Here is a 25214-nt window from a genome sequence, read left to right as displayed (position 1 = left end):
ATTCTGCTGCTGCTTTGAGTATAAAGACTGTGTGCTATGATGTGTGCTAAAAATAAACAATGCAAATTTTTGCAATACATTCTTATTTTTGGATTTACTAAATTTTTTCACATTCCCACTGTCCTTTTCCAGTTCACAGAGATTGCTTCCCTCAGCTTTTATAATAGCATTGCTTTTGGAAGCAGCACAAGGTAACCTGGATGCTGTCCTGTTTGGCTTGCTGTGCTCTTGCAGTAAATTTTGAGAAAAAACACTACATCAGCACAATATCAGAACTCAGGTTCTTTTGCAAATCACAGGAAGCAAAGAATTTTGCAAGTTGGCAAAGCACCAGAAGGACATCATCATAGTCAGGAGTGCAGCAGTTACAGATCACAGAGAAAAGCCTGAGGACATTGAGGGATGCATTTCCAAGGGCATGGGTTTTACCACCACCACCAGATAGCGAGCAGACTTTTTAAGTGGTGCTTTCCAAATGAGGGCCAATGGGATTTTTCCACCCTGTCACTCAATATTACAGAGTTAGCAAACATTTTTAATTGATCTATCTGGTTGTTCCCATCCTTCAAATAACCTCTGTTGACCTATCACTCTAGGCTGTATACTGCAAACTCTGCCTCTGCAGAGTTCCACATTAAAACACTGCTGGTTTCCTCTGCAAATTAAACAAAAACCTTCTAACTGCACTTTAGGCAATATAGCACCAACACACATGAAGTCTTTTACTCAACAAGCTTTCAAAACAGACACTTTTTTCCCTCTCAGAAAGTGTTGTTTAAATCTGAAATACTATTATCTTCTAAAATCCTGGAAAGCATTCAGCTTCCCTTCACCATCACAGTTCATTTATCTTGCAAGAAGCTTCTGAGTACTTGCTACAGAGAAGAAATTTTTAAAAGGCACAGAGAGAGACAGAAAATATCATGGTGCCTGACACTGGGCTCTGGACCTGACTCATGCAGGCTGCACCTTGGAGAAGGCTGCACTCAGACCCACACTGGAGCCATCATTTCAGCTGGCCACTACTTTCACAACTGGAGTTGCAAAAGTGTGAACAGAGGCACCACAAAATTATACACTCATTTTATTCAGGATTTAACAAGCGTTTCTCCAGAGAACAGTTTTGTTTCTTTCTGATCCCCACTCCAACATACAGAAATTTTCAATAAAGCATATAGATACAAATGACCTTGTACACTAAAGTTATACAGAATGCAGTGAGCACATTCCACAATCACAGGGAGGTTTGTTTTTTTTTTTCAGTTCCTCTCACAGTCACCTTAGTTCTATTTTTGAAAACAGAAATCCTTGTGTTGAGTACCTCCTCCTGATCCTCTCCTCCCACAGGGAAAACCAAAAAAGAATGCATTGGGATGTCTGGCATAGTCACAGCTGAAACACAGCTAATGGGCATTTAGATACCCAAGAGAGAAACGTGCAAACTTTTTTGAAGTATGAGTTGCCCACACTTTCCTCTGAGGCAAAATGGGAATACAAACTAGAACTTTGTGACTTTGTAAATAAAATGTAAAAAAAAGCAAAGTATCTGTTTGTGCCCACTAAAAATATCTTTTTTTTTCCAAATAAAGAGAAATCTCCACCTTCTGTAAAGCTGAAAATATTCAACTTCACCCATAATCTCAGTCTTCAAAAACCTTCAATACTTTGGCAACAAAAAAATACAGAACCTTGTATAAATGTGGCCAAATAAAGAAAATGCATGAAGCTCTAAGGTTTATGTCACACTGATACGTCTTAAATGTAAAAGACTACCACTTATATTTAAAAGAGACTAGAGAGCAACATAGGTAATTAACCAATTTGAGGTGAATGTTCAAAATGCACGCATTTGGGTGTGAGAACCACCAGGCAGGGGTGGGATTCAGTTTTGAGAGGACCAACTGTTAGCACTGGAAGGTAATTGAAAAGAAAAACTATCATTTGAGAGTTCATTGAACTTATTTTCTGCTCTACTGAGTGAGTTTTTCTTCTCTAAACTCATTCTGGCCAAATACAGATATTTATATAGATCTCGTTTTGCAGCATGATAATAAGAGAAAATCTTTACACATGGTGAAAGTTGTTCGGTCACTGATTACAAGAGTCTTTTAAAGGTTTTTTTCTTCACTTAGCAGTAATTTCATTTTTCACCATCTAGCCAGCCACACCATTCTGTGAATTGTAATTCACTCATCACCAAGCAGAGGCAATCTAATCCTTATCTCGTTAGTCAGTACTGGTTCCTCAGCTTCATTTATTATTTGTTCTGTCTGAAATACTTCAGATGATGGATAGAATGAGGAATTAATATGGGGAGTTTTCACAGACGTATATAAACATTTAATACAGCCAAGTGACATGAAGACTGTGGACTGGGTCCAGTTAATCAGGGCCAAGGCATTGGCTTCTGCAAATGCTCAGGAGGAAGGGGTTCTGTAACACCTGTGGAACACATTCATTTTCAGAAAACTAAAAGATACTTCAGGCTCCTACTTTTTTCAGCCTGATGTGAAAGGAAATGAGTGGTTTTCTGTCGTGGCCCTAGACAGTCTTTCTTGTAAGCATTTGCTTTCCTCTTGAGACAAAACCAGCGCCAGATGAAAACACCCACAATGGATGCAGTGACACAGAGGCAGGGGCAGGGGAAGCTGGCATGTCCCCAGGTCCTGACCCCACACCAGCATCCATCTGACAGATCAGCTAACTGCGGGGCTGACTGGGGATGAACCCAACCCACCAAGCCTAGCCTCCTACACACTCCTTCCTTATTTCCCTCCAATTGATGGGCAGCACACTGTTTCCAGCAGGGATCCTCAGCAAGCTGACATGAAAGCATGTAAATGACAAAGGGTAAGGAAAGATAAACAGTGCCAGAGCCCATTCCTTAAATCACCAAAGAAATTGAGGAGCAACTGGCAGCACTGGAGTTGTCTCTCACAGGAGCATCTGCTTGGCACCCAGTTCTCATGCTTCATGTGGCTGTATTCCATGCATCTGTTGCCATGTGGGAAGGATAGAAGGCAACTGAGATAGGAACATCTTGGAACACCAAAATTATTTCTGTCTTTCTAACATTTGTCTTTACATCAAAGGAGTTTTGCGTTGGCTTTTTGTTTGTTAGTTTTCTTGTTTATTCTTTTAGTACAAGGACAAATTTGGCCAATTTGGCCACGGTCTGGAGCCAATGGAAAAAGACAATGGAAGATGGTGGATACCTACTGACAATATATACATGGGCTGCAGAAGGCATAGAAATTAAAACATCAAGTTTTGTTAGAAGATTTTGGCAGGGGAAAAAGCCACCTTGAATGAAATTACTTCAAAATTACTGTGGCAACAACCCTCAGGAAGAATTTCATATTCTAATGAAGAGGGGAAGAAAATAAAAGTGGGGAAAAGGGTAGTACCATATGGAAAAGAAAAAAAAAATCTTATTTAGGAGGGACAAGCTGCACTCAGAATTTGCAAAAATAAACTTTTTTTTAGGACCCCAGCTGGGATGGAAGTGTCTCCCATTCAGGTAAGTTAAAGTTGCACAAGGTTTTATCTCATATTGACAGAAAATTAAATCTTTTGAAATTTTATCTTTCAGTAGATAAGCCTAATGATAACAGGAACTTGAAAAAAAATTATTAAAACATGTGACAAGATTTAGCTGCATCTTAAATGTCATCCTCATTTAGAGTATATGCTTAAATCACCAAAACAGGACCTGAACCACCCAGCTAGAATTATTTAGGAATGATAATCTAATCAAATTATCTCCTGAATACAAAACCTGGTCATTCTAGCACAGAGGGTTGCAAAATCAGCTGATTACTTCAGCATGTTTTCTCCTGTTTCTTAATTGCTACAAGGGTTAGTATGCCATTTACTATGCATTAGCATTAGGTTTTCACAACTGAAGGAAATATACTGTGCTATAGCATACTGTAATATATTAATATATTATAGAGCATACTATGCTATAGCATAGTTCTGAAACTACTATCCTCTTGAAAGACATTTCTTACCATCCTTCTTCAAGATTTGGCTTGCGTCAGACAGTTAAAAATTTTATTAAAGCATAAAAATAAATTATAAGAAAAAGTTTCTCAGTTCTACAGTAAGAAAATGACTGTAAAAACCCTGTAAAAAACAACAGCAAAGAAACAAAGAGCTTTTAATGTTTAACACCCTCTTTGGGCTTGAAAAACTCTCACTGAAGAAGGCAGGGATTGTGCGTCAGCATCTGAACTTGAGACTGGGACCAGGAAAAGCCACTGTGCAAGTGTGGAGAAAAAATAAAAAGAGCAGAGAAAGATTAACAGCTTCTCCAAAAAACTACATAATAAGCTACAGAACAGAATGTCATTTCCAGAAAAGATAAGAAGCTATTGCTTTTTGGTTACAACCAAAGCTTAGTCTCAGATTTCAATCTAGCACATAGTTGCAAAAGAGCCATCTAAGGCAAGAGCAGGATATGGGCAAAATGCTTTGCTAAATCAGTTTCTAAATGTTTCATGAACAAAGGGTGATTTCAGAAAAATGGAACACTACACATTTGAAGATGCTTTTGCATCAAGACACCATACATAAATAAGATTTTGAAAACTGGATTTAACCTTGCAATTCTGCTAATAGAGTTTCATACGCTGACACGGCATCCTGGCAGGGAGTGCACACAGGTGCATTCGCCTGGGCATCTCCAACTTTGGCTTCTATGGAAAAGTAAGTAATCATTTGTTAATTCAGCTGTTATTGCTTTGACTGCTTCTGTTTTCTCAAGTACAAATTCTGACTGGCAACTAAGAAAAATAACTGTTACCCAGGAAGGAAAGCAGCATATATTAAAACACTTCTCAGGCAAAGACATTGTTCCTGTACAGTCTGAAATGAGACCCAGTGAGGAAAGTATTTCATGAATGTTAATCCAGGTCCACTGAGTCTCAGCCCAATATCCACAGGTTTGCATATATCAGTTCCACTAAATTACACTTCTATGCCTGTCTATCTGAGGTAACAACAATGATTTTCTCTTCACCATTACTCTGCTCTGGTGGAAGTTATAATAATGTATGTATGTTTGTTTTACATACAAGTTCCTTCCATCATTTGTCTAATAAAATATAAATTAAAAAATATTCTGCAGAACATGGATGCAAAAGAAAACAACTTAGTGTAATTTCCACACAAAACTTGACAAAACACACTAGGAACACTAAAATCAAAGATGGCAATGTAAGACTAATTTTCACTCTCCTTTGTCTTTTCTTCTTAAAAAAAACCTGAGGATGGGAGTCTTCAATTTAACTTTCATATGCTCTTCTAAAGACTATGTGCAAATGGGCTTAATAATTATGATTTCTGGGACCTTACTTGATTTTTTTTTAATACCTGCTGCAACTTGAATCTGGGGTATGTATTTATCCCGGAGCTGTAAGACAGAGTGCACTAATGCCTGATACAATGCAAGGAATGCTACTGTCTGCATAGTTTACGTATGAATGGGGGGGACACCAGCTCCTACCTGGAAAGCAAAGTCTGCAGAGCCCATGCTCTGGCATGTATATAAATTTTTGACCCTGAGACACACTGAAACTTCAGCAAATACTGATGCAGTCAATAAAGGCTGTGGTTTCAAGTGCTCTGAATCCAGTGGGCAGCAGTCACTGAACCAGAGCCAGCTCAGCTCCTTTGACAAGGCATCAATGTGGTCCAGGCTCTGAGCAGTACTGGAAGAACAATCTCCAAGAGCCAGGTGCTCCAAGAAGCCATTCGTCAACTGTGACAACTGAGCTATTATCCTGAGACACTCTGGAAAACAGGCATTTTATCTCAACTTTTAGTGGCAGTTCTTTACTTTCAAAATACTCCAATAACATCTGCCATACTATTTAGACATTCTAGAAGTGTTCTCTGCTTTAAAAAAGCCCACATTATCTGAATTCTAAAACCTGGAAGAGTCAGCTACCTGCTGTCCTCTGCAATATGGTAGAAATGCTGAAAGCAATGACTGAGCAGTAATGATTGGGCAGCAGTGGGGTTGAAAATGTTTTTCAGCTTTGTGTCAAGCATATTGCATATACAGTGAAGCTGGAAGATTAGAACATGAAAATTTAGGATGCAGGTGCATGAATTAAACTTTAATTTTAGGACACCAAGCCAGAAGGTCAGCATTTCCAGGCATGGGACTAGAGCTGTCCTACAGAGGAGATGGCCTGCAGTGTGCCAGCTGCTGTCAGGCAGGGCAGCAAGCAGCTTCTTCCATGAGGGGCCTCAGGGATTGAGGAGCAAGTTCATTGTGGGAAAATTCAGACTGTCAGTGTGAAAGCAACCTAAATTGACCATCTCCTAATCACACTGCCTTGTCCCTTCAACACTCACAAACCAGGTTGTGTCTTTTATTCCACTGAGCTACAGTATGCAAGTGAAAGCATGCCTTCCTGTTATCAATACATCCACACCAAGTGATTGGGCCCAACTTCTTCTGGAGGAAAACAAGAAATGGAAAGAAGGGATCTGTTGATTCAATAATAGGACCAGGTTATGTTATTTGTTCCAGAAAGGCCTGATGGAGTTCACTTTATCAGCTTCATATTTTTATCACTGATTTTATTTGAATGATACACATTAATACATCTTAAAAAAAAAGAATTCAAAGCAGGTATCCACTTGCCATAGTCCAATGAAAACCAGATTGAAATCAAATTTATACCTGAAATAAGATATTAAAATTTTTACTATGAATTTTTGATTGAAGAGTGGACCTTCATTCCATAATTCACTGTGATGCTATGCACAGCTCTTGTCAGCTTGTTTGTTAAGAAGAGAAGTTACATTTTAAGCATCATTGCTTGCTGTCCTGAAAAACCTGGTCATATTTCCTTCAAGGGAAAACACACAGACTTCTCAGGGGCAGCCTCACACAGCACCAAGACTGTAATGCAAAGTATCCTTTTTCAGAAGCAAGTGTAACATAACAAAAGATATTTTGAGAAATAATATTTGTGTAGCAGTCTGTAATATTTTAAAATGTTCTGCTACAAGAAAAAAAAGCCACAACAAAACAACGAACCTCCAACTTTTAACTTGCAATGCTGTGGATATTTCAGCTCCTCAAAGTATCATATTATCATACTCTCAGACAACCCAACCACCCAGCCTGTCATATTAAATATGGGAGTAATTTGCAGGCTAGACTTTAGGTCTAGTTTTACAAAAGCAGTCCCTCAGCAGAGGGATGTCAGACTCACTGACCTGGGCACTGAGTGACAACCTTCTCCACAAAAGAGAAGACGGGAAAGAGAGAGAGCTAGAGAGTAAAAAGATGAAAATTTATGTAATCCAGTACTCATAAATGCTTATCCTCATTTTCAAAATACACCTACATTAAACATTTTATTTTTTCCCTGTGATTGTATGCAACATTCAGCAGAAGAAAAATTATGCTATTACATATTTTGCATCTTTGGAATCTCTAGGAGGATTTGAATAGGAATGCTACATACTGGTACTATACTCTTTCCAGTTCACATCTCTCTTCCTCACAAAGAGAAAAATCCTGTAGATGATTAAAGACACTTGCTCATCACAGACATCTCACCCATCTCCAAGGGAGAAGGGTGCTAGACTTCAGCTCTGCTAACACTTTAGAGGGGACATGGGCTCAGGTACATTCATGCAGCTGGCGAGCCTTGGCAGGGATGAGCGCTGTGCACAGATCCGTGAGCACGGACGTGTACTCTGGACATCTATTGGTCTAATGCTGCTTAAGGGATAGAGATCCCCAAAGTGGGACTTAGCACAGTCAGTCCCCTCTAGTCAATTCTGAGCCATCCACTTCTGCTCTCACATCTTCTGCTGAGGGGCCGGTAACAGGTTTAGCTGAATGTGGATCTTCTGGATTAATTTTCAATCAACTTGGTTCCCTGGTCTAGCTCACCATGTAGCTGGACAAATACTGCTTGCTGGGAGGAGGATGAGGACAGAGACACACACTGCATTTCTATTACACTGAAGCGATTCTGGATCCAACCCCCAATTACCAGGATTCAGTTGTGACTGCAGTTCAAGCACAGCCAGGCACACCAAATTTTAACTTCTCTGAGTGAAACAAGGCCATATCCAGTTCTGGCATACTAGAAATTGGTTTCAGGTAACCAGATACAATTGTAAGCAAATATTTGATGCAAAAAAAGGTATTTTCATAGTACATGATAATTAAAAAATTAAAATACTGTTCAACTGCTATAGAAAGTAAGAAACAGATGGGAAGAAAGAGTGGGGAGAATGAGGGCTGCCCACAGTGAGAACACAATGGGTTGTCTTAGAAGTTCCTCTGAGGAAACCACACTGAAACAGTAAACCTCCAACACGGTGAGCAGGATCACTGCTAATGTACAGAGCCGAAGGGCCAAATTAATTCCTTGTGTAACCCCAGTGACTTCAAAGCAGTTAGCCCAGAGATGAGTTTGGCTTAAGGAATTTTGAAATGGACCCTAACCAACTCTCTTTAAGTAGATTTCAGATCTGTGGCTTCTTGTGTTACAAAATTGCCTTGGCTCTGCACTGTTACAGTGTCCTTTATCAGCATTTTTTTTCATACAGAATGACTAAGAACTCCAAACCAGTAGCACCACCTGATTAATATCATCCACTCTTCAAAGCATTTGTCTTAACACCAGGGGTTGTTGTTTTTTCAAGCTGGTGGGTCTCAGCACTGATGACTTCATTGTGTGGTCTGTCTGGTCAAATTTGCTGCTGAAATCCAGTCTTGCTGCAGCTGAAGGGTAATATTTTAAGTTAGTCATGAGCAGGGATTGAATGCTAAACTTGACCTTTCCACCTTTTCCAGTGTGTGTATTTCTGTGCTTCCTCTGCAGCCTCTGGATGCCCATGTGCAGTCTGCTTCTTCTGGCTCCCAGAGAGACAAGATTAATATTGCCTTGTCACGTATCGATGGCCAGCAGCGAAACATAAACAGCCAAAAAGCTGTAATGAGTTCTACTTACTATCTTTATATAAAACAGGATTTATGGCGACAGATTACATTTCCAGCAGCCAAAAGAAATGTAAGGAGGGATCATAGAGTCTATTCTGACTGCTCTTCTCTGCTTCGGCTCTAACAACACTTTTGGGTGTCTGGGACTAAGCGCACCATTTTTTACACGTCTCTCCCCTAATTGTTCAAAAAGCAGTATGTCTGCCAAAACCACCTCTGCAGCCAAAATTATGACTTTAATACTCATGAATGCATTCAGGTGTGCTGCACTACTGAAGCAGTTCCAGTAATTTAAGGGGAGAAAAAGGAACCACTCTGCGCAGGTAAGGCAATCACTGTTGGGCCCACAGGCATCTATACAGCCCTTAAAATATAACCTGTATGTTTTTTCCGTGTTCTGAGCAAAACTGCATTCAATCCAGAACATCTTTCCCTTCAGAAGTATTGTTGTGACAGTGTGGGTGGCTGAAAGAATTGTTTGAATCTGCTTTTCCCTCCACATTGCTTCTTTCATTGCAATATTTGTACATCTTACAGGATATTCTGTTTTTCATCAAACTAGGACAGACTTTCAGACTGCACTGCTAAAGCCTGACCAGCCAGACTTTAGAACAAAATATCTATCAAAATGTGGTATGAAGGTAAAAACCTGTTTTTACCTTCATAACCTTTTAAACAATATATTTAACAACATATATTCAACATTTTTAACAACATATATTCATGGCTCAACTCCAACTTATATCACGTGCTTTTTACCACTCTCTTCATAGAAACTCATTCAAATTCACAGCAAAAAATCAGAGACTATCAGCAAAACAAGTAATTTAACAGATAGAAAAAGGCATTCAAAATATTTAGCTTCCATGCTCAAAGTGCATGGCAAGTAGGTAATTTGTGTGGTGAAAGACCTATTTTCTATTTTGTTAACAAATTTATTATGTCTGCCTGATTGTTTTCATTAAGTAATTGCATCTGGCTGCAGTAAAGAAAGCATGATGAATATTTTATACATGATTTTGCTCATCATTTCAGAAAAAAAAGTGAAAATCAATTCACAACAGAAGTCAAAACTGAAACAGAGGAAGACAGGAATTGCCATATTAAATCAGAGTGGAGGCACTGGTGCTTGACAGCTGTACAGCCCAGCTGCTCGAGAGACAGCTGTAAGACCTCCATCACAGACAGATGTGGGATAATCAGCCAGCATCCTGAGGCACATCTTGATCTCCAACAGATAAGAAATTGGATTATGACAGATAATGGTTTACTATATCTTCATGAACAGTAACCAGACACAGATTTACAGGCAATTGAGGAGGATTCACAGACATGGGAGAGCTCTAATCCCATTCCTTTGGTATATTAGTATGTCCAAAAGCTTAGCAAAAGCACAAAGAAAAGTCAGGCACTTCCTTCCCCCTCCCCTTCAATTCAGATCTAGATGGAGCATAAGAGGAGAAGGCATCCTATGAATATGAGGATGTCTGGAAATTCACTACAGATTAAGGAGAGAGTATGCACTACTATTTTACTCTGGGAGATACCTGTAGGACCTATACAGTTTTCCTCTTTTCTATACATGCTCTGAAAAACTGAAAGAAAATGAAGGGTGTCTCAGGATTGAGCTGAAAAAAAACATTCTTCTCCTCCTGTCTTGCTTAATCCATTATCTGAAATCATTGTCTACATTACACGTCTGCATAAATAAAAATTAAATGCAATTCTCACATACCTAACTAGGAAAACACACATGGGGCCTCATTTCGTGACTTAAGCTAATCATTTTTAGTCACTGTGGTGCTGTTATCTACTATCTAAATGACATGGAAAATTACCACTATCAGTGTCCTAATGCTGATATATTATCCCTATCAGGAGTAATTATTTGGTTTCACATGCAGAGTTTCAGTCAGTATCTGGGGTCTATGCCAATAAGCATCAACATCAAATAAAAGGGTAGTCATGATACAAGCAGACCTTTACCATTTTGTGATAACTATCAGTAAATCTCTAAGAAATTTGTGGCTCTTCTTTAGGGCTTTTAGCTTTTTTAGAAAATATCGAGTGACAAAAAAAAAAAAAAAAAAGACTTTCCAATGTTTTTTAATTCCTGGACAAAGCTGAGCTTCTCTTTTCACCTAGGTATCCAATCATTATCTTAGCAAACAGACATATAGTGATTTATTTCAAAACACTGAAGTGCATTAGAGTCTTTTCTAGAGTTCAAAATTAACAAATATACTATCAAAGTAAACCATAATTCTATAAAATAAATAGGAATTTCTTAAATGATATGCTAACTGTAATGGCCCTTCAATTTAACTGACAATCTTCTGAAATTCCTAAGTCAGAGCTATTTAGAGCTGTTTTACTGCAAATTCACTATCTTCTTTAAGGGGTCCTACGGGAAAAAGCAAAATTTGGTTTGATGAAATAAAACTTGACAGCTATAATTCTGCCTTCAAACATCACAGGAAATGCACTGAATGGGACTAAATCACATAAGTTGTTTTGGTTGATTGTATTTTTTTGTTGGTTGGTTTGTGGGTTTTGCACATAAACATTTTACTACCAACTCTCTCTTCCAAAACAGAGCTGTATGGTCTTCCTCAGGTCAGTTCAGAAAACATGACTGTTGCTGGATAAAGAAATCTGAATAACCCAGGTGTACCATTCATCTGTGAAAAAAGCTTTGTCTCCAGTGATTCAGCATATTACTGGTCTGAATTTCAACTGTTTAGTCAAATTTATTTTGGTGACTCTTAGGATAGGAATAAGCCAAATGCAGTTCCCTTGTTCCCCCAGTCTGGGACAAAGCACTGGAGCAAAAATTAATTTTCATATACAGAGTTATTTTATTCAGGCTACTAAATAAGTGCAGAAAATCAAGTGAATTGTCATACTGAAGCCATTGAAAGATAACCTACTGCAAAATGAAGCTTCTTTTTCTCTACCTAAAAGGATCTGCAGGATTTCTTCAGCCATCCTAAATACAAAAATTAAACATCCCAATTTTGGCCGCAGTACCAGACTTAAGGAAGGCAATTCAGTCGATGCACAAAATGAAAGTCTCAACAGCATGCTACTTATCTTTTATGCATTTGGTCCTCCTGGAGACAAGCAATATGTAGTTCTTTCTCCAAGTCTGAAATGCTATCTACAAGTTACATATATCAGTCCAAAGAGATAAAAAATAAATCCCTTTCCTAAACATGTTATGATTATCATCCTAGATATTTTCATATGTTTAAAAAAGACAATAGCTCCAGAGATTACGCATTGCACCCTTATCATCATCAACCCCCTCCCCACCATTTATGTTAGAGGATGACAATGAAAGAACTTAATGGTTCCCTGAATTAGTAATTAACGGCTGAATTCCTACCAAGGTCTTTTCCTAACACCACCAAGGCCAGTGTCCCAGGTCTGCATCTCTTTTCTGCAGTGCTATGTGCTGATGTTTCAGCTCATAGCATTTACACTGCTAGAAATCTTCTGTCAGCTGCCATAAGAGTCAGATCCCATAAGAGTCAGATGATCAAATATAGTTCCCTTTATGAACTCATTCAATGCACATAAACATGGTATAAATAAATATTTGACACTCAAGTTTTAGTAGTTACTTCCACTGAATCCTCACCAAGATCATGAGAGCACTATACAAAAAATACATGAGAGCAGTATACAAAAAATTGAAAGTTAAGAATTTAGTGACACAAAAGTAAGGGACTCAGAAGAGACTGGCTGGAGGAAGACAGAAAAATTACGTATAGCTCACATCCCATACGATTTACAAATACATTTTACTTCTATCCAAATGGTCCTCCACTCTAGAAAGTTTTATTAATACCAACTTTCCAGAGGGTCATTAGATTTTTACATTGCAAAATACATAACAATGCTCTAAAATACACAAATCCTCATTTTTGGGCTCCTACTCAGTAATAAAAGATTATAAACTCAACATTTACCAAGCTCTGAGAACGACGTAAGGTTAAAATTTAAAAGGTGTTACAGAAATGGTTTTATTTGAGCCATCTCCTATCCACAAGTTCAATCTTCCAAGTAACACAGGCCAAAAGACCACAAAGGTAAGAGTGTATATTTGTGTTATAAATAATGATAGTTTCACTTACCAAGTGATAGACTCTTCAGTGATACCTAACAAACAGCTCCAGAAATCAGACACAAACAGAGTGGCTGCTAGTGAAACATAATCTGTATACAAGATTTACCTGAGTGCAATTTCTTCATGTGAAATGCACATGCTTCTGTGCACATGTATATGCACTTATGTAGGGTGTGGTCGACTCAGTATATATGTGCATGCACACACATTTTGTTAGGATCGTGTATAAATCATACATATTTTAGAGTAAAAGAAATTTAAATGTGTGTGTCAGAGGGGATGCTGGTTTGATGTTTTTCAAGGGATTTGGTTGGTTGCTTCTGATTTTTAAAAAAGATAGCAGCATATTGCACATAGTCATGATGGGAATACCCAGGAATGAAATACCTCATACAGAATAAACCACATAAAACACCACACCAGTGAATCCTTTCGCAATATAACAAGTGATCTCTAAAAACTCTGTATAATATATACTGAACTTAACCACACAAACAAAATGAGATTCCCTAATGGGACATAAACTCTGTCTTCTTCTCAGCTGAAGTGCTTTAAGGCAAATATCATTTCTACTGGAATTTGCCCACTACTCATATTTTACTGGTTTTGGGGTTTTTTTTCCTGAACTGTAAGCATGATGTCTAAGAAGCAGAACGGTGATCTAAGAATACTATGTACATCTATGTAAATCTGTGAACAAGAAAGATGAAGATGATCTTACCAGCCCATAACAAAATGGGGAAAAAAAATCCAGAATTTATAAAAACTGTATCTCCTGGTCAAACATGAAACAAAAGATGAAAATATGTCACAATATTTCAAACACTATCTTAAGGAAAGTCCTTATTTTGCAGGTCTCGTAATATATCACATTATGGCATTAATTTCAGTATCTCTTTCTGAGAAATTTATTGAATGCAGTAAAAGTTTATGATGGCCTAAAGACATAATTGATGTTACTCATCTTTTTCACACCAACCTGTACATCTGTATAGCTTTAAAGCACATTTTGATGGCTTCCCACAATATTGCTATTATTATATAATATTATTTTTATAATATATAAAATGTTATACTATAATTTTGCTATTCCTGCAAAAGAAATCTTTGCTCTGTGAGTCGGTGATCTCTGTTTAAGCTGCATCTTATTCTCTAGCCTTTAAGTCAAATTTATTTTTTTTCCATATACTGGAGTTAATGAATCATGTTTTGATTTTTTTTATTTTTTTTAAATGCCTAGGGTAGTAAGCAGGATTCAGATTTTGGTAAAGACTGAGCATGTGACTACACTTGCTTACAACATTTAAATATCAATACATAAATAATTAGCCAGGCTAACTGTGCTTTGGGGGATTTCCACAGGCAGTAAAATTCAATGTTTCTCATTCAATGAGGAGATCATTTTTGGAGCTTGTGGTGGCACAACACAGGCCAGTTCTCTCAGTTTTAGCCAGAATTTCTGATTTGTGTGGTACTTCAGGCTTAATCTACACGTAGAAATCTATTGCTCACAAAAATTAATATCCATAATTTTTAAGTGTAGAGAAAGTGTGAAGAAAGGTCAAACACAAGAAGACTCCACAAGAACAAAAATGAAGCGTGTCCAGAGGAGGCAACAAGGCTGGTGAGGGGCTTGGAATATGAGCCCTGTGAGGAACGACTGAAAGAGCTGGGGGTGTTTAGCCTGGAGGAAAGGAGACTCAGGGGTAACCTTATCACTCTCTACAACTTCCTGGAAGGTGACTGTTGACAGGTGGGGGTTGGTCTCTTTCACCAGGCAGTGAATGGCAGAACCAGAGGACACAGTCTTAAGCTGGGCCAAGGGAAAAAAAGGTTGGATATTAGGAAAAAGTTTTTTACAGAAAGAGTGATAAAAAACTGGAATGAGGGTGGTGGTTTTTAAATCATCTCTGGACGTGTTTAAAAGAAGACTGGATGTGGCACTCAGTGCCATGGTTTATATGAGGCATTAGGGCTGGGTTGGACTCGATGATCTTGAAGGTCTCTTCCAACCTAGTGATTCTGTAGTTCTGTGAATCTGTAGAGTGTAACTCCTAGATCCCTATCAGAAAATTAAAACCAGAAAACTTGACGAAAACAAAGTGAACCAACAACACCAGACTGCCCACAAGTGACAGACATAAGAAACTGTATTTTCTGAATTAACTACTGCACTATGCATGGAAAAAAATGGTGTTTGCTTGACTCTCTACAAGGCAGGTAGCATTACAAGAAGAAAGTAGTCTTCACATGCCAAACACAGCAGGTATGTGTACTGCAGAAAGACCTGTGCAAGCAGCATCTACTGTAGCCTGAAACCAGGTGTGGGCTCCACTTCAGAAGGACTCAAACATTCATGGGAATTAATTGATTTTTTTTGTTGTTTTTGCCAAACAATTCCTAAGTTTGGCTTTGTGTTGTAGTATAATTATTTGCAGAGTAGCAGCAAAATTAAATACATCTGTTTACCAAATGAAAGTCAAATAAAATAGTAAAAGCTCTTGTGTAGTATCAGACCATTTACTCCAACTACTCTTAAAAAGCTTATTCATCTGCTACCAGACCCTTAGGCCACCATACATTAAAAATCAATGACAAGTAAGAACAGTTTGGCTCCACTCAAGAACTGAGTTCACTCAGAAGGAACTGAAGTGGAAAGCTGTAATGATTAACAAAATGAATGAAATCTACACCAGTTTCTGCAAGCATACTTATAATTTAAAACACAGACATTCATATAAAGCATAAAGAAAAAGGTGAACAAGAATCATTTCACATTTATTATTTGCCAACATACATGTTATTCCTTTATTAAGACACAAGATATTACATCCATCTCCACTGCAATTCCAGAAGTAAGGATTTGGTTTTATTTTTAGAAGACCTTACATATATATTTCAATAAAATGTGCTTTCTTTTACTGCTTGTATTTTCAAAGTCCTCACAACATAAAATGCATTCAAGCACCAGAATGGGTGGTTTGTGGTCAGAACACCAGCACACATTTTGATAACTTCTTAGTTTGTTTGGCAATTCTGTTTCCTTTATTATTTCTAAATGATAATACTACAACCATGAAAATTGAAAGTACTGTTATTTCCAGACATCTTTCTCTACCTAATCAAACTTTTTAGGAGGGACTTAAACTGACTAACAGCAAAATATTTTTAAAAGAGACTAGCTTTGAATAGATGTAGATAAAGTAATTTTCCAAAAGAAACCTGCTAACTTGCTTGAAAATCTTTGCAAAGAATAAAATCATTACAGTCTAAAGATAAAATCAGTGGAAAATACTAACAAAAAGTTGGCTAGGAAACCTACCCAGCACAGGTGCACTACCATATTCAGAGTGTGTTACTGTGGCACTGGTATGTGGTTGGTTGTGGTCAGGAGAAAACTGAGGAATGTGGATTAAGGAAATTGCAGACCATCCACTCTGCATTATGTAAACTTTTGTTACCACTATTGGACAAATATCTCAGTCACCTCGGCCCTCACATGGTTAAGAAAAAATATTTCTCTGGCTTCTGTGTTTTACAGCAAAGGTGTAAAGGATCCTTGGTCTGAGAAGAATCAATGGTCAAGGTCAATCTTGTGATATCAGTGACAGCGGTGACTCCTGGATAAGTCTGGTTAGCTCCATAATATTTTCCTACTCTGCAAACCCAGCAGACATGGGGGAATCAATATGGTTTTGGCTGCTGGAATACCACTAACAAAAATTTGGTCTAGACCTGACACTCAGTGATGTTAGAACAACCTAAATTTCTTGCCACTTACATTAACTAAGACAAAAATTAACTTGTGATGCCTGGGATAAAGGTCATCTTTCACAGCCCCCATGGCTGCAGCTGCTGAGTTGGAGGATCAGTGCTTTCCACCCAGCCCAACCCCTGTGTTTGGCTTTACTTTTGCTCTTTTAACATACACAGAAACATTTAGGAGATTTGCAGTGTTAGTTTTTCAGGTCTAGACCAGAAAAGGTCAATGAAATGGCTGAAGCATGTCACCTATACATGCTCAAATGGAAAGAGCAGCTACAAGCCAGGTTTCTGAGTAGGTCTTTATCTGCAGGTTTGACACTTGACTAGAAACTTGGATTCAGTCCTAGGCTGATTTAAAAAAAAATAAAAATGAAAACTAATCTGAGACCCCTCTAAGGTTTCCCCAAACTCACAGACCTCCAATATTTCCTTCTGTCTCCTGTCACTCTCCTGGCCCCCTCCAAAATGCCTGGTGGCCTTCTGGCACATTGCCAACAACCTCAGACTCTCTTGGACTGCTCACCTGGTCTGCCTGTACACTTCTCAAAGATTAAGTCTTAATTTAAAATATCTTTTTCCTTCCATTTTCTATTCCTGCCAGCTACTTTGTCCCCCCATACCTAAAAGGGAACTGGATTTTTGGGTTTTTTTATTCCTCTGACTCAGAAGTGGAGTTGCATGAAATTTCTGAGGGGAACTGGCAGTTACTTTATACCATCATCAGACCCTTATAATTCACCAGTTTTACAGGGCTTTATTTTTTCATTTTCTTTTGATTTCTTAACTGCATTTTCCTTTATATGCTGTTGGATTGCAAAACCAGTTGGTTTTTGATTGCCAAGTGGCAACACCAGTCCCTGCACTTCTTCACTTGCTCCTGCCTCAGGAGACTTGGTGGAAATGTTGAGCATCCTACATAAATCAACAGAAAATACTCTTAGTGAATTGGAAATATTTTCAATACTAAACAGATATGGGATTTTTTTTATACTTTCTGGCATCTATATGAGCCTTTGATATGGTTGTCTTCCTTGTTTTCTAAGGCTAATTAAATCCCAAAAAGCAGCAAGTCCAAGAGCAAACATGCATCATTTAACAGTATTTCTGCCACTTAAGCAATTCAAGCATATTAGTTTCAGAAGACAATATCTGGACACAAATGAAACTGAACTAAGAAACAGGCTTGAAGGCAAACTCAGAGATAAATTTTAGTTTTATTGCAGTCAAAATTCAATAGGATGTTGAATGGAAAAAATGAAGAAGAGCCTCTCTTGGCTGGATCTCAGTCATGGGGGGAAAAAAAGACAACTTGAAATGTAGTGAGAAAGAAATAGTAGGGATTGATTTGACCCCTGAAAGTTGAATCAAATTTTCTGCTTTGAAATATGAGAAATAACAGATTCACTTTAATTTGGTCCTAGATTGCAACAGCAGAAGAAAAGCGTCTGACAAAATCATAACATAAATCTGAGAGTGACAAAAAACACTCCTCCCTTTTCCATCTTTATCTTCATGAACATCAAATGCTGAGCAACACCAACAGCTGCAGCAGTGAGTGATGAACTTCAGCAGAAGAATAATGCTGCCCCAAACCTACACTATACAGTTCAGAGCTTTCTGCTTGTCTAGACTCAAGGGAGTGTAAGATTTATCACAGATTAATAAAGCTGCTGCTAGATCTGGCTTTGCTGTGGCTCAACCACACAACACCAAATTGTCAGAAGAACACTGCCACATAAGCAGACCCTGCTTTCTCTCTGGTTCTGTGCTCTGAGACCCACCATGGGCTGCAGCCTCTTACTCTTACAAATACATGACAGAGAAAGTATTTGCCATTTTCAAATCTTGTCAGTGCCCATTGCTGTCAAACTCCGCTGGTTAGAAATCTTAAGTTTTTTTTTTTTTTAAAGATCGAATCTTCTTAAAATTATTAAATTTGGGATTATTTTATTTCTCATTTAATTACAAGTTTTAGGAGACATACACAAATAATTTCCCATGACTTTCCAAGACTGAAGTCAAAGATTTTCTTCTAATAAAAATTTACCCCAAACTTTCCCCCAACCAATTTGCTTGTGAGACTGATTTTGTAAAATAATGAAAGGATTCAGGTGTCAGCCAGATCCCAGGCATGCCTGGTCTCCCACACTACCTCAGGTCGGGAGCAGCAGCAGCTCCAGAGGGCAAGGGGCAAGGTCTGTGGCAGTCGTGCAACACTTGTGATTCTACCCACCAGCTCTTCCTCTCGGTTTGAGTGCACAACCAGTTGATTTAGGGCCTCAAGTATGGAGTTTAACTAATTTATTGATCATTAAAAATACTTCCACTAGTGAAAGGGCAACAATTCTTAGGAAATTGCAATCAAGTGTGAAAGAGCTTATTTAACTGAAGTACTGAATGCTCCTGAGACTTCACAACTAGCTGAGCAGCTTTAGTGTTAAGTTTTGCACTGCTCTTCAATATTTTAGCAGCATTTTTGTTCCTTAGCAATAAGCTTCCCCCAAAAGGCACTGCCTGAGGGAAGAAAATAATAAAAAATTATTAAAAAAAAGAATGCGAAACAGAAGAAGGGCAAAATTGCCAAAAGTGAGTTGGTTGCCCCAGACAAATGTCTTATTTTCCATGTATTACATTAAATATTATTCAACACATTTCCAAGCTACTGAGATAGAAATAATCTATAGCAGAAAGTACTTTCTATCAGCATTACATAGTCTGTATTATATAAAGCTACTTGTATTCCAAGGACTGAAGGGCAATCCCTACTCAGTGTGATGGTGCAACCACAGCTCCCTGTCTTCCCCAAAGCTGGAGACTTCTGTCACCTGTTCCTGGACCATGGCAAATGAACGGGACCAATCCCAGCTATACACGAAAGCTCTTGAACCAAAGCAAGGACTCTGATTTGCTTCTGTCAATAAAACTTCAACCCAGGAACAGTTCCTAAAACCAAGTCAGATAATCATGATATTATTTTGCAGAGTTTAAATAAATAAGCTCTGTGAAGTTACTCCTTCTGTTTACTGGAATTTCCAGAAAAGTTAGAAAGTTGAAAAAGACGAGATAGATTCACCTTTCACTCATTCCCTTGAAAGTCTGGTGTGAATAAAGTAAGTGAAAATTCTGGTTAATTACTCCAGAAGAAATGGCAGCAAATCTTGTTCTAGCTGTCTTGACTACTTAGCCAATGACATAAGAGACTTCTAAATGCAAAACTGAGTTTTAAACAACAGCACAGAAATACCCACCTTTAGCAGCTGAGCAGCTGGTCGAGATGCAGAGGCTACCCACTACAGCGAGCAGTGAAAACCAGTTATCACCCAGCCAAAAATAACCTCCAACACATCCCAAAACAAATCACGATATGTGAAGAATATACATGCACAACACAAAGAAAACAAAGAAATCCAAGCCAACAACCCAGAACAGAAACCACAATATTTTGATGCACAGCAGCCGTAAAATTGCCGTATGTAAGGAAAATCTTCCCAAGTGGATTAACAGCCTGATTGACAGATGCCACTGGGCTTCTGACTCTACCAGCCACTGCTCAGAAGTGGTAATTTTGCTCTCCTTCAAACATCTTTCCGTATGACAGGAAAACAACAAATATGCTCAAATGGAATGGGAATATGACAAGAAGGCTGTCAGCAGCAGACAGTGGAAGTTAAAGGACAGGAATGATACTGTGCTGGATGACATGGAGCCCATAAATACCACAAAATAATAAGCCCATAAATATCATAGAACATGCTCGCAAGTAAATATTCATGAAGGCTCCAAAGTATTCTAGATTTATCTGACTTCAGTGAAAAAGCAATTTTCCCCAGGTTTAAATATACTGTGTTCTCTTTGCTTCTTTTGTTCCCAATCTTTCTTACTGACCTCCATGCCATAGTGGGAAACAGGCCAATGGTAACCACTGATCTATCTGCTTTAGCTGAGACGTCAATGCATTCCACTAGAAGTCAACATGATACAAACACAGTTATTTCTCTGTAATCTATACTAATTTAATGCACATTAGCTCTGCAAAAAGACAATTTAAAAAAGGTCAAATAAATATCTGCTTTATATTATTTAAAAGAAAAGTTAATTCTGCTAGAAAAACAACTTTTTGTACACTATCATAGCTTTATATATACACTAAAAATCCCCAGAAAAACAAACAAAACCATAACCTTAAAAAATCCCAAAACAACCAACAAACGTTGAGGATTTTCATTAAATGGCATTCTGACACACATACTTGGCTCATTCCAGGAAGAGAAAAAGCTTTTGCAAGGAAATATCAAATAAAATATTTATTAGCCTTTTCCAGGTTGCAAATTTCCCAAGCTCCCACATTTTGTAATGTCAGGAAATTGCTACTATAAACAGCCTAAATCTGCCAAAAATTAAAGTAATTGAGGCCAACTAAAGGTTTCTCATCCCTCATTTCCCATCCCTTGGGAGGTTCCTGCCTCAGGGATACACTGAGCACAGGTGCTGCCTTGACACAAGTGGAGCCAGGGGCTGCAGAGAGCTCACCTCCCCCTGCCTGTCACCCCAGGAGAGCTGCAAGGAGGTGGCACAGGCAGCAGCTGTAGGGTGGGAGCCCCAGGAAGTGACTGGAGCCTCCAGCCAGGCAGGGTTGGAGGCCAGGGGCTTGGGAGCCACAGCAGCCTGGAGCCTGTTGTTCACCTGGAAGGCAAAGCTTCCCAAGTACTTACTCTGCATCTTCTTAGCTGCCCTTACATAAGCTTTGGTTCTTAAACATCAGATGGATACTTTTTTTTAATCTCAAAGACAAGATTAAAAAAAGTTCTGATTTTTTTTCCAAGTCAACTTCACCTCTCGCTTCACTTATAAACAAGAACAAGTCGACCATTTCACAGTAGCTTCTTCAAAATTTCAAATCACATACATTCGGTGGTTTTATTTACTCAATAGTTCAAAGTTTCCTTTCATATCAACATGGCCCCAGACAATCCCTTTCATTATGTTAAGAAAAGCTAAAATTGGAAACTTTTCATGTAGCCCCCACTCAGGTTATTGTGGCAAGGCATGGCATTTCCACCACCCCGCCAACACAGGCGCTTTGTTAAAATGTGGCCAGACAAAGGCAAGGCAACAGAGCACTCATTGACTCCTTGCTGGAGCTATTTGGGCTGGCAGCAGCCTCTGACTGACTGCGCAGAGCCTCTCCAAAGACAAGAAGCTTGCAGAGGCGCCAAAGGCCTCCCACACAAAAGATGCTACTTTGCAATGCCAATCAGAACTCAACTTTCCTCTTCCTCAAGGAACCTAAGTCAGGCCAACATTTACACTTACCAAAGAACACTAAAGACTATTCGTTTCTTTTGGAGGCAACTGCCCTAAAAACATGTTCTCCAAAATAAATCTGCTGTAAGGCAGACTGGAAGGGTCCCAGGAAGCTGGCTGTGCTTCCTGGGACCCACAAGGGACTGCCAAAGCTGATACCAAAGATCAGAGCAGAGACAGGGACCCAAAACAACATCTATGCAATGAGACATATTTTTTCAAGCACTCAGTCATCACTTATGGAAACTGAAAAAAAACCTTGAATCAGATATTTTACAAAACTTTCCCTCAAAAAAAAATCAGATGGGAGGGGGCATCAAGCTTCTTTCTCAGCCTTACCTTGCAAACACAGTAATAGTTATATTTCTGCTTCATGGAGCAAAACAATTATCATTAACACATAATATTCATTGGAATAGATTTATCTAAATATCTAGCTATTTTCTTTCTCAGGTATTTACCTGAATATCTTATTTTCCTTTAGAGAATCCTGAACTACCTGTGTTTTTCAGGTTGGCAACACACCCCAGATGGTGGTTTCTTGTCTCAAAGCATGTGACTCTCCCAAACTAAGCAAAAAGTATTTTTGGATTCTATAGCACCTTAAAAGTTATTGATTGCTACAATTTTATATGCAATTCAGAAAGTCTGCTGTGCAGGTCTGGATCCAATGTCCATCAGATCAATCTCTTCCATTTTCAGCCTTAACCTTACATTTTGCCAAAGGCAATACAGAAATTGAACACAACAGATATTTCTTTTTGCCCTTTTATTGGGGAAGATTACTTACACAAGCACGTTATTTCAATTGAGTATGACTAAAAGAAAAAAGATCAGATAAAATGGTCTTTGAGTGAAATTACTGTAAGACCTCTTAGTCATAAATATGCCAGAGATGCTGGTTTATGTAAACATAGGCAGCAAATCAATTGCAGTCACCTCATTTGCTCCTGCCTTGAGCTCTGCCTAGAATGATTGCATCAATACATCTCAGGAAATTCATTTTTCCTCTTCAAATTCTTTTACAAACAGTATCAGATCCTTCTAACAAACTAGAAAAGCCAACATCAACATGTGTAAATGCATGACAACTCAGCAACATCTGCTCAATGCACTGCTTTAGCATTTACTAATGCTTTTTCTTTGCCTATTCTCTATTTGCTGTCCCTTGCCTTCTCTATTCCTGATCCTCTCCTGGCTGTGGAGCTTGCTGCTGCTGCCACTGCCCAGGCACTGAGGGAAGTGCCTGAGAGGCACCAAGAGCCAGGCCATACCAAGGTGTGCAGCCAACTGGTAACAGCTTTGGCTTCCTGACATGGGCAGACCATCACCACACAGTCCTTCTTACAGCTGCTGTGTGGTTCTTTGTTTCACCTCATCCTCATCCATACAATCTTCAGCACCCTCCCCTTACACTCTGATTTAAAGATTTCTTGAGTCCCTAAAACCACCACGCACTGATATCAGTGATTTAGAGGCTCAGTTATGCTTTCAAAGAGGAACATATTTTCAAGTTTTATCAATCACTCTAAACCTACTGTGTACTCATCTACATTGCACCCTTCCCAGCTCTTGATAGCTAAGTCACCATTCCTCAGCCCAAAACTCTATTCTCATTCTGCAGAGGCTGCCATGAACAAGCTCTATATGAAACAGAAATAGATCACCTCAACTGCAATGTTCTATGTTATAGCAGAAAGCAGAAAATATCACTGAAAAATCTTCATCTGCTATCGAACTGGCTACAGGGACTTATACAGAAAGGGAAAATAAGAGCAGATTGACAGAGGAACATGCAAGAGAAAATCAAACAATGTCCAAGAGAAACATAAAAACAGGTAGTTGCGCACAGTATGCAGCTGCCTGCACAACAGGATCATCCTTGAGAAAGTTCTCTAGTAAACAAACTTGGCAAAATTCATCAGCTTAAAAAAGCACACAATGAAAAATAAAATTTTAAAAATGTGTTCTATTTGCACGGAGGAAAAAAAATGGCCACAACACCCCCCAGAAAAAAGAGAGATTTATTAAATCAGAAGTGCCTGCCAAGTAATAAGATTTCTAAAAAGAGCAGGATTTAAAAAAAGCTTTAAAATAAGAAGAGGCGGCAATTTGTTTTGAAACATGATTCCAGCTGGCTTAGCATCTGAATGAAAGAAAATTATAGATCACAGTAAACATCATGTGTAAAAATAAAGAGTAATCAGAGTCCCTCTTAAAAGAAAAAAAAGTCAGACCAAACAAGCTATCCATACAACCAATAATTCTGAGCCACTTCCATGCCAGCTGTAATTGCCACGCTGCAAAATACATTTTTCTTAACGATACTCCTTCTTTGTGAAGTTCGCCAAGTAACTATTGGAAAGCAGAAAGAGCAGCATGGGATTCTCATGAAAATAAGTTAAAAGTATCATTGCAAGAAGAAGTATTATCTTGTGGAATTCAAAATACATGCCACATGAATGTCAAATGTTACAGCAAAACATGAAAGGGGACTCTACTCTTTCTTTCAATGAAGGAAACATATAAAAGTGCCTAAAGTTGAAGTTACAGCAAAAACAATTATAATATTCAAAAAAAGTATGTCAACCTGAACATGATCCACATGCTTTTAGTATGGACAGGTCTTCAGAAAGTGCCAATTGCAGTCATCTGGAGGTGGAGAACCAAACCCATACGACACAAATTAACACTACAGTTCTCTCTCCTGCTAGTTCCAACCCAGCATCCTCAATTAAATCAGAAACACAGAAATCAATACAAACATGAAGATGTTTTCATTCTTTGTAGAAAGCTGTTTATGGTGCAGAACCAGGCTGAAAGGACAAACAGTGCACTGTAAATTTTAGTGTACCATAAGAATCATACAGCACTGAGTAAAAACTTTTGAACCAAATTAAGACAAAACATAAATTAAAAAAGCAGGAGTCAGAAGTCAACACTTCTTAGGATACAAACAGTCTACAGCTTAATTTCATATGAGCAATGGCTGATTTTCTGTATGCTATCACCAAGTACTACATAGATTTG

The 25214-nt window shown here is 38.4% G+C and overlaps 1 protein-coding gene across 6 annotated transcripts in view; it reads right to left on the bottom strand.

Moving 5' to 3' along the window:
* FHOD3 (formin homology 2 domain containing 3) overlaps nt 1-25214 on the bottom strand; it is a 377077-nt gene that overhangs the window by 244787 nt on the left and 107076 nt on the right. The window lies entirely within an intron of this gene.

The sequence above is a fragment of the Serinus canaria genome, chromosome 2 (genome assembly GCF_022539315.1).
Source record: "Serinus canaria isolate serCan28SL12 chromosome 2, serCan2020, whole genome shotgun sequence".
NCBI classification, from domain to species: domain Eukaryota; kingdom Metazoa; phylum Chordata; class Aves; order Passeriformes; family Fringillidae; genus Serinus; species Serinus canaria.
This window is presented reverse-complemented; position numbering and strand designations above follow the sequence as displayed.